Source organism: Leptopilina heterotoma, unplaced genomic scaffold (genome assembly GCF_015476425.1).
Source record: "Leptopilina heterotoma isolate Lh14 unplaced genomic scaffold, ASM1547642v1 Lhet_369, whole genome shotgun sequence".
Taxonomy (NCBI): domain Eukaryota; kingdom Metazoa; phylum Arthropoda; class Insecta; order Hymenoptera; family Figitidae; genus Leptopilina; species Leptopilina heterotoma.
The window spans coordinates 920119-933913 of NW_025111048.1; the positions used below are offsets into that span (position 1 = coordinate 920119).

At 25.7% G+C, this 13795-nt stretch overlaps 1 protein-coding gene across 1 annotated transcript in view; it reads right to left on the bottom strand.

The window, feature by feature from the left end:
- The window catches only part of LOC122505773 (alkaline phosphatase-like), a 178327-nt gene that overhangs the window by 71740 nt on the left and 92792 nt on the right, over positions 1-13795 (bottom strand). The gene's annotated exons all lie outside the window — the stretch shown is intronic.

Below are 13795 nucleotides of genomic sequence, written 5' to 3' on the forward strand. Positions count from 1 at the left end.
AATTACCACTGACGTCAGCTTACTAAGTACTTCGTCTTTTATTAGAATAATTATGAAATTTAATTTTATTACTACACACTGGGATTATATGTTTATCGATTAATTTATTCTTAACATAGGAAAATAGATTCAACACATTATTTTCTTTGTGAACATTCCATCATACTCATAAAAACATCTTTAACAACAGTTACATTTTGATCCAGACATATCTTGGTTGCCACAAAATGATAAATATAAAATTCCAGACTTTTTCCAGGATTTATCTTCTGTTTACTTACAATTGTTAGTAAAATTTGTTTTTACTTTTCCTAAACAATGGCTAGAACAAAATTTTCTCAAAAACTTTTTCAAAAATTATTAAAAAAAAAATTGACTTGAAAAGAATATTAGTTGAAAATTCTAGAAATGAATAATCGTTATGATGAAAATAATTTTTAAAGAAGTTACAGTAGCTTTAAAAAAAACTCTTGTCAGAATTACAATTATCTTTATAAATAATCAAATTCTTCTCCGAAATTCAATTAATTTCCAAAATTTTAATAAAATTCTTGGCACAATTTCAATTACTTTCATAAATAATAAATTTGGAACTCCTGTTTCTAATCTCACTGCATATCCTGGCGTATTGATTGGCAAAAATAAAATTTTGTTATAAAATAAACTTTGAATTTTCTTAATTTCTTCCTCCCAGCGTTTCACAGTAAATCGTGAGGTATTAAAAAGTGTTGCAGATTAAATTAACACCAAAAAAGATTAAAATAATCAATTTTAGTGTTATTTTTTACAATGAATGAAATAGTTCATTAAATTTTTTTATAACTATAAAACATGAAGATAACTCCGAGTCTTCGACTCGGAGTGATCGATTTCTTCGTATTTTATAATAATTAAAGATGACCAAGTAATAAAATCATTATTTTATATTATAAGAATATTATACTTCTTCAAAAATATTTTCATTATTTCAATTCAATTATTATTTTCAAAAATTTTTAACTACAATTTTATTTTACATCAACTATATTTAATAACTTTCGAAAAAGTTCTTTGGCAATTTTCAAATCCATTTTTATACAATATTCAATTTCACGAAATTTCAATTATTCCTAAATTCTTTAATTAAATGCATATTAGAAAATAAAAACTTCAAATAATATAAAAGAAAATTCAATTAAAGTTTTTCAAAAAAATTAATTTCAAAATTCAATTATTTCTAAAAATTCACGCTATATTGCTTTTAATATTCAATTATAATCTAAAATTTTAACTGAAATTCATTTTTATGAAATGAAAATCAATTTTTATTAGACAATTCTACAAGAATGTAATTATTTAAATGCAAAAGTAAATAATTTATTGAATAATTGAATGTTTCTCAAAATTCAATTCTCATAAAGAATTTTATTAAAAAATTTTAAATAATTGAATTCTTTTGTCTAATTTTATTAAAACTTGCATGAACATAATTACTTTTTTCAAGGAATTCAATTATAATTGAAAAAACTCTACGATGAATTTTATTATTAGTAAAAAAATTGAATCCTTAAGAAGAATTTTTCTGTTCTTGAAAATAATTTAATGGGACGCATGATTATTCCCCAAATGTCATTTTTCCGAAATGTCATTTTACCGAACTGCACTTTTGCGAATAGTCATTTTTGCGAAAAGCCATTTTTGCGAAATGTCATTTTTGCGAAAAGCCATTTTTGCGAATAGTAATTTTTGCGAAAAGTCATTTTTACGAATTTTTATTTTTGCGAATTGTCATTTTTGCGAATTGACATTTTTACGAATCGCCATTTTCACGAATTGTCACTTTTGCAAATCGACATTTTTACGAAATGTCATTTTTGCGAATAGCCATTATTCCGAAAAGTAATTTTTACGAATTGTCGGTTTTGCGAATTGTCATTTTCGCGAAAAGCTATTTTTGCGAATTGTTATTTTTGCGAAATTTCATTTTTGAGAAATGGCATTTATGCGAATTGTCACTTTTGCGAATCGCCATTTTTACGAATTATCACTTTTCCGAAAAGTCATTTATGCGAATTGTCAATTATCAATTTTACGACAATTCGTAAAAATTACTTTTCGCAAAAATGGCTATTCGCAAAAATGGCATTTCGTAAAAATGTCAATTTGCAAAAGTGACAATTCGTGAAAATGGCGATTCGTAAAAATGTCAATTCGCAAAAGTGACAATTCGTAAAAATGTCAATTCGCAAAAATGAAAATTCGTAAAAATGACTTTTCGCAAAAATTACTATTCGCAAAAATGGCTTTTCGCAAAAATGACTATTCGTAAAAATGACATTTCGCAAAAATGGCTTTTCGCAAAAATGACTATTCGCAAAAGTGCAGTTTGGTAAAATGACATTTCGGAAAAATGACATTTGGGGAATAATCATGCGTCTCTAATCTAATTTCTGCAGTAATTTGTAACTTCTCTGAAATTAAATTTTTTTCTAGAGTTTTTAACTAAAATTCTACAATGAATCCATTATTTTTAATAATTTTTAAAAAAGTTCTTTGAGAATTTTCAAATTCATTCGTTGACAATTCAATTTTACAAAATTTCAATTATTCTAAAATTCTGCAATTAAATATATATTGAAAAATAAAAACTTGAAATAATTTCAATAAAAATCCTATTAAACTTTTAAAAAGAATTTATTCTACAGAATTGTTTGTCAAAAATATGAAAAATTAAGAATTTCAATGATTTTAATTTGAAACTTTTTTAAAATTTAATTATTTTTAAAAATCCACATTATAATGCTTCTAATATTCAATTATAATCTAAAATTTTAACTGAAATTCATTTTTAAAACCATTTTTATTAGTAAATTCTACGAAAATTCAATTATTTAAATACAAAAATAAATAATTTATTAATTTCATGTTTCTTGAAATTAAATTCTCATAAAAAATGTTATCACCAAATTTTTTAAATCATTAAATTCTTTGGACGAATTTTAATAAAATTTTTAAGAATAATTACATTTTTCGAGGAATTCGATTAAAATTGCATTAAAAATAATTGAAATTATGCAATGAGTTTTATTATTTATGAAAATAATTGAATTCCTAAAAGAATTTTAGTATTTATAAAAATAATTGAAGCCCTGTAAAAATGTTATTATTTATGAGAATAATTGAAGTATTGCGGAAGAAATTTATAAAAAGATTTGTAAATAATTGAATTCCTGTAAAATTTTTTATTATTTATGAAAATATTGAATGTTTGCGTAGAATTTTATTCAAATTTTTTTTAATAATAGAATTCTTTTGAAAAATTTTATTGAAATAGTAGATATTGAAAATCATTGAATTTTAGAAAACTTTTGAAAATAATTGAAATTTTGACAAGAATTTGATTAAAATTTTGTAAAATAATTGAATATCAGAAAAGAATTTTATTATTTATAAAGAGAATTGAAATTTTGACGAGAATTTTTAAAAATTTTTGAACACAATTGAATTTAGTAACTATGTTACTAAGTTAGTTAGTAAGTTAGTAACTAACTTACTAACTTACTATTCTTCCTGGAGAAGCTGAATTCGTTGAATTTTTACAAATCGCTGACTTTGGTGTCTTAATTAAAGTAAAATTTGATTCATAGTTAAAAATAACACCAAATTAGATTATTTTAATCCTTTCTGGTGTTAGTTTAATCCTAGAGTGATTAAACTGTTGCAGATTATTATAATTCATTCTGGTGTTATTTTACAACCTCACGTTTTACTGTGTTAGTAAATATTATTATAAGTGGTTTACTTTACTTAGATTGTAAGAGTTGAAAAGCAACTAAACTCAAATATTAATTTTTATTTAATAAAATTATCATCACTATTTCTATCAGTGTGATTTACATTTCAAGTGGATTTTGTGATTAGAATTTTAACAAAGTAAAATGAGTTATAACGCAAGAAGGTAGAGAAATGAAACTGAAATATTTATAAGTTATGCAGTGCGACCCGAAATATTTCAAATGTTAACACATTAGAATTGAAAGTGGTTTTAATGAGATTTGTAAAATAAATTATAATATGGTATTCATGTGAGAGCATGTTACATTCAAGGCACTAGTTTATGATTGTTTATACGTGTTTAATACCACGTTCTACGATATATACATGATGTCTCATTAGAAGCTCTGGAGGTACACGTGCGTAAGCAGAATGTACATAATACGTAGGTCTGGTATGACGCATGATTTATGCGTATCATGTACACTGAATGCCTGCATACAAATTCCAGGCTTAGAAAATAATATCAACGCGTTCTAATTTGCTCTTTTGTTGAGTCATATATTGCATCCTTTATTTTTGAATTTGCAAGAAAAGTTCCGAATGGTACTTAATACATAAAATGAGATCTAAACTAGATATTCAAAATTACAACTTAATTCGGTGCTTTGACCTTTGAGTGAGACTGCCGAGGAAAGGTCTTTAAGTTTTATTTGGTTTCCTATAGTGCGGAGGGTTGAGAATTCCCACAGCTAATCAAACGCCACCCTTCTTGACTTTAACAAACTAGATGGGAATTAATTTAGTGCATTAAAGAAGAACATCTCTATTACATTCAGTGACCATATCTCCTTTAATAGGTTCAATAAAAGATTTACAATCGTCGGGGTCATCAAAAGTTGAGGTAGATTCACAAAAACTTTTTTCTCCACCGTTATATCTGTCTTGCACTAGGATCAAATTATTAATAAACAAATAAAATTCTCCATAAAAGTTTTCAGATGTTTGCTTATAAATTAGCTGTCGACCTTATCTGGATCCTTTAGAGGTAAATCGTAAACTTTCTAAAAATTGTCTAAACGTGTGCAGTTTTAAAAAATTATGCATCCAAAATAAAAAGGGGACTAATAGTAAGAATAACAAATAAAAATGATTGGTCATTTTTTGATAAAATATGTATTCGAGGTTTTATATTAATACACCAGTTTATATGCACGTGAAAGTTTCCTTCTACCTTTTTTAGTATAAAACGCCCTTTTATTATCAACTTTTTCTCTATGGAGAAAAAAAAATTATCTTTCGTAAAGAAAAGGTAAAATTCTGATGAAGGTAAAAATCATAAAAATGTATAGTCTTCAAAATGTATAGTATTCAAAAAGTATACGAGGCACATGGAATATCTTGTGTAATATCCATGCAACTTTTCTTGTTAGAAAGTTGTCGTAACCGCGTAATATTTCTACTTTTCGTCAACTGGATTTTTCTAACGTGTAAAATGACATTTTCTCATACTTCATATATTTTACATTCGAAAAAATGTAACTGAGGAGAGCCAAGAGATATTTTTTTTTTTGTAGATTTCATACTCTAACCTAACGGGCACCAAACGAGAAAGGGGTGGAATATGCCAATAGTGTTCGTACGATGTACACGAATTTACTGTTGCATATGGGTCGTACATGGAGATTAAAGTTTATCCATACACGATGTACTTGATATCGTGCCAAAACCGATTCCTGTTACTGAGAGTTACCTTATTTATCAGCATAAAGTCGTTTCTACTTGTTTCAAGTGAAACGTGGAAATCGCAAAATAAAAAAAAAAAATTGAATGAAAAATAAATTTAAAAATTATGATACAAACAAGATCAAAAAAGTGTGACTTTTATTAACTTCTGTGTGCTTAATAGAATTAATCATTCACAAAGAATGTTTTTCCTCATCTGCTTCATTCATTATTTTAAAATTTTTATCCGTTTACTTAAATCTTCTGTCCATCGATTCACTGTACTGTACTAACTCCAACAAATCTATAAACACTCTTCGTAAGTGAATGGAGGAGCTTCAATTTTTAATGAAATTTAATAAACTTTTTTTAAAATTAAAACCTATTAAATTGCGCATTAATTCCTCCATGCCGATTTTTAATAAATATCTAAAATTTTTTATTTGTTAATCAAAATTTAAAAAAAAAAATTTTCCATGAAACGAGGGATAATTTTTGTTAAAATTCACATATTTATTAGGAAACGAACGTTATTAAATAGCATTATAATAAGTTGGCTTTTATTTAATTTTTGAGTAGAATTATTTAAAATCCATAAACTTATTGTTTAAATAATCTTAATTAACAAATTGACAACTATGTTAATTTATCACATAATGTGTTCATTCCTTTTACAAAATACTTCTAGAAGAATCCGCTTTTAAAGTTATAGTTTCGTGAAATAACTTGAAAACATTGTTAAATGTTTAAAAATAATGTGAATTAATAAGTATCAGAAATATTATTCATGAAAAGAATTGAATTCTTACGAAAATTTTTACAAACCATTTTTTAAATAATTAAATTCTGTTTGGAAATTTTATAAAAATAGTAGATATTAAAAATCATTGAATTGCGAAAAGTTTTTAAAGATAATTAAATTTTACAAAGAATTCTATTAAAAAATTTCGCAATAATTCAATGTCTGTAGGAAATTTTTTTAATTTTATTTGAAAATAATTTAATTCTAAAAAACATTTTATTATTTATGAAAATAATTGAATTTTTGTGAACGATTTATTAGAATTTTTTAAAATAACGGAATTTCCAAGAAGAAATTTATTACTTTTAAAAATAATTGAATTATTGTGGTGAATATTGTTATTTATGAAAATAATTAAATTTTGAAAAGAATTTTATTAAAATACCCGAAAATAATTAAATTTTCAGGAGTAATTTTCTTAATTATCGACATAATTCAATTTCTTCGAAAAATTATTTTTGTAAATAATTGCATTCTTAGAAAAAATTTTATTAAAATTAAAAAAAATAATTGAATTATTTCGAAAAAATTTAATTAAAATTATATTTAAAACAGAAATTAAAATTTCTTTCGAATAATCTTATTAATTTTTTGAAAATAATTATTCAAACCAAAAAATGTTGAAATTAAGTTTCTAAGAATAATTACATTTTGTTGAGCAATTCCTGTAAAATTGTATTAAAAATAATTGAAATCCTTCTATGAATTTTATTATTTATAAGAATAATTGAATAGTTACTAGGAATTTTATTATAATTCTCAAAAATAATCAAATTATTGCGAAAAAGTTTATTAAAATATTTTTAAAAAAATTGAATTTCTGTGAAAAATTTTATTATATTTTTAAAAATAATTGAATTCTTCATATGAATTTTATAAACATTGTTTTAAATAATTAATTTTTTCGAAATATAATAAACATGATGAACATTTTATTAGTTTAAATAATTGAATTCTTGTGGAAAACTTTATTTGTGAAAATAACTGAATTTTTCGTTATTAATTTTAAAATAGTAATAAAAATAATTGAAATTATTCGATGAGTTTTATTATTTGAGGCTCCGGATCTTAAAAGGGCACTTTCACCATGTTTAGTCTATGCGGAAAGTGCCCTTTTAAGATCCGGAGCCTCATTTATGAAAATAATTAAATTCATGCTTAGAATTTAATCAAAAATTTTATCAAAAATTAAATTTTCATGAAAAATTTTATTATTAGTGAAACTAATTGTATTATTGTGAAAAATAAATTGCATAAAATTTTGTTAAATAATTGATTTTTTCGAAATTTTTTTTTGAAAATTATCGAATGAAAAGTAGTGGAAATACTCTAAAAAAATATTATTTATATTCGTTGTTCAGAAAGTTGAATATTATGTATAATAATTTTTTTTTACCCTCTCTATTCTTCAGAATAATTAAAATTTTCGTAATGAAGATTATTTTTTAATTTAAGTGTCAAATAACAATTTTTGCGAAATTTCAATTAATAATGTTTTTAGGTTGTTTCACGAAACAAAAACTTTAAGCTGATTCTTCTAGAAATATTTTTTAAAAGGAATGAACATTTTATGACACAAATTAACAAAGTTATCCTTTTGTTCATTTAGATTATTTAAAAAATAAGGTTATGGATTTTAAATAATTCTACTTTAAAATGTAGAATGTTAATCATTTTTTGTGTTTAATATTTATAACAACTAAAAGACTAAAACTGACAAATACATTTAAACATTTTTCTGACAAGTCTATAAATATCATCATTCTTATTGTTGAAGACCTGCCTTTGTAAAGCGTTGACTCATTCATGATAAGATTACATCTAGTATGTGTATGTGTGTTGATTGCAGTGAGGTGTGAAAAATTTTCAACTTTTGTCAAAATGTCTGCTTTAAAGTAAGTTTTTAAAAAAAAAGTCATAAAGATGGAAACACGAATTCCATTCTCCACTAAAGCAGACAAGTTGAATTCGGAAGACGTTTTCGTGGTGGATAAAGTTCGACAGAACGATGCAGATGGATGGTTATTCAGAAAGCCAAAGTAAAAACGTGCTTTTCATTGCAATAACACATTTCAGTTTGTGTATTTTATAAATATGTGTAATGTGCAAACTTTTTTATTGATTTTTCTTTAGAAACATAATTATTATTATTATTATTATTATTATTATTATTATTATTGTCGTAAATAAAATATAATTTTTTTTAATAGAATAATTTAAGAATTCATTCATTTTTTGTAGAATATAAAAATGTTTATTTTAAACGATGTACTTTGGTGTTTAGTTTAACATCATACTTTTTTTTCTGAGCAATAATAAAATATTTGGCTTATTTTTAGTCAGTAGGTGGAACCGTACGTTTTATGAGGACATGAAATTATTATCTGTATGCATACGAATATAAAATTATATTGAGTCTAATAGGTCGTATTACATCTAACCATCACAATTTTCCACCTAATTTTCGATGCATTTTATTCCATCGTAAAAGTTTTATTCGTTTTTTGTACTATGCGTAAAGGAATTGAAGAGGTCTGCGCGGATAATTTAAATTCATGTCAGTAAACGGCAAGAAAAGAGATTTACGAGTCGATCAGACTTCTTAAACTCTGTGATATCGTCTCACTTTATATAGAACAAGCTGCACATGTTGAGAAAGAATAGAATTTAATAGGAAAATATTTAAAATTTTTCTTTCTTTACATTTTCGTGAAAATTACTTATTTGCAAAAAAAAGTAAACTTTCTAGAAAAAATTTACCTAAATATTTCACTTTCCCACTGTATCCCTATTACAAAAAAAAAAACATTCAAGAGTTCCCACTTGTTATCGCTTAAAATACTTAGCTTTTCGACAAAAATAAATTCTGCTAGTCTCTCTTTTTAAATGAGCTAAATTTTTCCAATTTTAAGTCCGTCTGACAACATTTCTAAACACAGTAAAACGTGAGGTGTTAAAATAACGCCAGAATGGATTAAAATAATCTGCAACAGTTTAATCCCTCTAGGATTAAATTAACACCAGAAAGCATTAAAATAATCTATTTTGGTGTTATTTTTAACTATGAATTAAATTTTACTTTAAATAAAACACCAAAATCAGCGATTTGTAAAAATTCAAAGAATTCAGTTTCTCCAGGGAGAATAGTAAGTTAGTAAGTTAGTTACTAACTTAGTTACTAACTTACTAACTAACTTAGTAACATAGTTACTGAATTCAATTGTGTTCAAAAATTTAAAAAAATTCTCGTCAAAATTTCAATTCTCTTTATAAATCAGGAATAAAATTCTTCTCTGATATTCAATTATTTTGCAAAATTTTATTTAATCAAATTCTTGTCAAAATTTCAATTATTTTCAAAAGTTTTCTAAAATTCAATGATTTTCAATATCTACTATTTCAATATATATTTAATTGCAGAATTTCAGGATAATTGAAATTTTGTAAAATTGATTTGTAAACGAATGAACTTGAAAATTCTCAAAGAAGAACTTTTTTAAAAATTATTAAAAATAATGGATTTATTGAAGAATTTTAGTTAACCCCTTCAGTGTGTAGCTAAAATATAACAAAATGGTCCCAAAATGTGTAAGACCTTCTTGTAAATAAATTTTCATGACAATAGGTACTAAGGGGTTTTTGGGGTCGCTGATTACGATTCCGGTGTTAGTTTTCAAAAATTCAAAATGGCGGATCCAAAATATCGGACACGATTTTGAAAAATTCATTGGATTCGCTTAAAAATCGTTACTCGGGGATTTTCGTGGTCGCTGATTACGAATCTGACATTAGTTTTTTAAAATTCAAAATGGCGGATCCAAAATGGCGGACACGATTTCGAAAAATTCATTGAATACGCTTAAAATTCGTTATTCGGGGGTTTTCGGGGTCGCTGATTACGAATCTGTTATTAGCTTTTCAAAGTTTAAATGGTAAGAATTATTAAAAGAATTTATCCACTTTTAAAATTTTTCAAAATTTTTGGCGACCATTTTGGATAAAAAATTATTTATTTTGAAAATCTGACTTCAGAAACGTAATCATCGACCCCAAAAACCCCCGAGTAAAAATTTTTGCGAATATACGTTAAGATGTTTTCTTGTTCTGGCCATGACGTGTATACACGTCATCCACAGTCAAGGGGTTAAAAATGAAAATAAAAATTTATTTCTTCCAAATATAACAATTCTAATAATCTGAAAATTACCAGAGTTCTAGTAGGGACTCAGTTTTACGCAATCCTGAAGAATAGAGAATTTTATTTTAATTTTTAAGTAGTAGCAGGTCCACCCGTACGCCATCAGACAATCATAATTTGGTAAGAACGAAAATAAAAATTTATTTCTTCTAAATATAACAATTCTAATAATCTGAAAATTACCAGAGTTCTAGTAGGGACTGAGCCCCACACAATCCTGAAGAATAGAGAATTTTATTACAATTTTTAAGTAGTAGCAGGTCCATCCGTACGCCATCAGACAATCATAATTTGGAAAGAACGAAAATAAAAATTTATTTCTTCCAAATATAACAATTCTATTAATCTGAAAATTACCAGAGTTCTAGTAGGGACTGAGCCCCACACAATCCTGAAGAATAGAGAATTTTATTTCAATTTTTAAGTAGTAGCACCACCACCCCAATGCTATCAGACAATTTAAATTTGTTAAAAATGAAAATAAAAATTTATTTCTTCCAAATATAACAATTCTAATAATCTGAAAATTACCAGAGTTCTAGTAGGGACTGAGCCCCACACAATCCTGAAGAATAGAGAATTTTATTTCAATTTTTAAGTAGTAGCAGGTCCACCCGTACGCCATCAGACAATCATCATTTGGTACAAACGAAAATAAAAATTTATTTCTTCCAAATATAACAATTCTAATAATCTGAAAATTACCAGAGTTCTAGTAGGGACTCAGTTTTACGCAATCCTGAAGAATAGAGAATTTTATTTCAATTTTTAAGTAGTAGCAGGTACACCCGTACGCTATCAGATAATCATAATTTGGTAAGAACGAAAATAAAAATTTATTTCTTCCAAATATAACAATTCTAATAATCTGAAAATTACCAGAGTTCTAGTAGGGACTCAGTTTTACGCAATTCTGAAGAATAGAGAATTTTATTTTAATTTTTAAGTAGTAGCAGGTCCATCCGTCCGCCATCAGACAATCATAATTTGGAAAGAACGAAAATAAAAATTTATTTCTTCCAAATATAACAATTTTATTAATCTGAAAATTACCAGAGTTCTAGTAGGGACTGAGCCCCACACAATCCTGAAAAATAGAGAATTTTATTTCAATAATTAAGTAGTAGCACCACCACCCGAGTGCTATCAGACAATTTAAATTTGTTAAAAATAAAAATAAAAATTTATTTCTTCCAAATATAACAATTCTAATAATCTGAAAATTAACAGAGTTCTAGTAGGGACTGAGCCCCACACAATCCTGAAGAATAGAGAATTTTATTTCAATTTTTAAGTAGTAGCACCACCACCCGAATGCTATCAGACAATTTAAATTTGTTAAAAATGAAAATAAAAATTTATTTCTTCCAAATATAACAATTCTAATAATCTGAAAATTACCAGAGTTCTAGTAGGGACTGAGCCCCACACAATCCTGAAGAATAGAGAATTTTATTTCAATTTTTAAGTAGTAGCACCACCACCCGAAAGCTATCAGACAATTTAAATTTGTTAAAAATGAAAATAAAAATTTATTTCTTCCAAATATAACAATTCTAATAATCTGAAAATTACCAGAGTTCTAGTAGGGACTGAGCCCCACACAATCCTGAAGAATAGAGAATTTTATTTCAATTTTTAAGTAGTAGAACCACCACCCGAATGCTATCAGACAATTTAAATTTGTTAAAAATGAAAATAAAAATTTATTTCTTCCAAATATAACAATTCTAATAATCTGAAAATTACCAGAGTTCTAGTAGGGACTGAGCCCCACACAATCCTGAAGAATAGAGAATTTTATTTTAATTTTTAAGTAGTAGCACCACCACCCGAATGCTATCAGACAATTTAAATTTGTTAAAAATGAAAATAAAAATTTATTTCTTCCAAATATAACAATTCTAATAATCTGAAAATTACCAGAGTTCTAGTAGGGACTGAGCCCCACACAATCCTAAAAAATAGAGAATTGTATTTCAATTTTTAAGTAGTAGCACCACCACCCGAATGCTATCAGACAATTTAAATTTGTTAAAAATGAAAATAAAAATTTATTTCTTCCAAATATAACAATTCTAATAATCTGAAAATTACCAGAGTTCTAGTAGGGACTGAGCCCCACACAATCCTGAAGAATAGAGAATTTTATTTCAATTTTTAAGTAGTAGCACCACCACCCGAATGCTATCAGACAATTTAAATTTGTTAAAAATGAAAATAAAAATTTATTTCTTCCAAATATAACAATTCTAATAATCTGAAAATTACCAGAGTTCTAGTAGGGACTGAGTCCCACACAATCCTGAAGAATAGAGAATTTTATTTCAATTTTTAAGTAGTAGCAGGTCCACCCGTACGCCATCAGACAATCATAATTTGGTAAGAACGAAAATAAAAATTTATTTCTTCCAAATATAACAATTCTAATAATCTGAAAATTACCAGAGTTCTAGTAGGGACTGAGCCCCACACAATCCTAAAGAATAGAGAATTTTAATTCAATTTTTAAGTAGTAGCAGTTCCACCCGTACGCCATCAGACAATCATAATTTGGTAAAAACGAAAATAAAAATTTATTTCTTCCAAATATAACAATTCTAATAATCTGAAAATTACCAGAGTTCTAGTAGGGACTGAGCCCCACACAATCCTAAAGAAAGGAGAATTTTATTTTAATTTTTAAGTAGTAGCACCACCACCCGAATGCTATCAGACAATTTAAATTTGTTAAAAATGAAAATAAAAATTTATTTCTTCCAAATATAACAATTCTAATAATCTGAAAATTACCAGAGTTCTAGTAGGGACTGAGCCCCACACAATCCTGAAGAATAGAGAATTTTATTTTAATTTTTAAGTAGTAGCACCACCACCCGAATGCTATCAGACAATTTAAATTTGTTAAAAATGAAAATAAAAATTTATTTCTTCCAAATATAACAATTCTAATAATCTGAAAATTACCAGAGTTCTAGTAGGGACTGAGCCCCACACAATCCTTAAGAATAGAGAATTTTATTTCAATTTTTAAGTAGTAGCACCACCACCCGAATGCTATCAGACAATTTAAATTTGTTAAAAATGAAAATAAAAATTTATTTCTTCCAAATATAACAATTCTAATAATCTGAAAATTACCAGAGTTCTAGTAGGGACTGAGCCCCACACAATCCTGAAGAATAGAGAATTTTATTTCAATTTTTAAGTAGTAGCACCACCACCCGAATGCTATCAGACAATTTAAATTTGTTAAAAATAAAAATAAAAATTTATTTCTTCCAAATATAACAATTCTAATAATCTGAAAATTAACA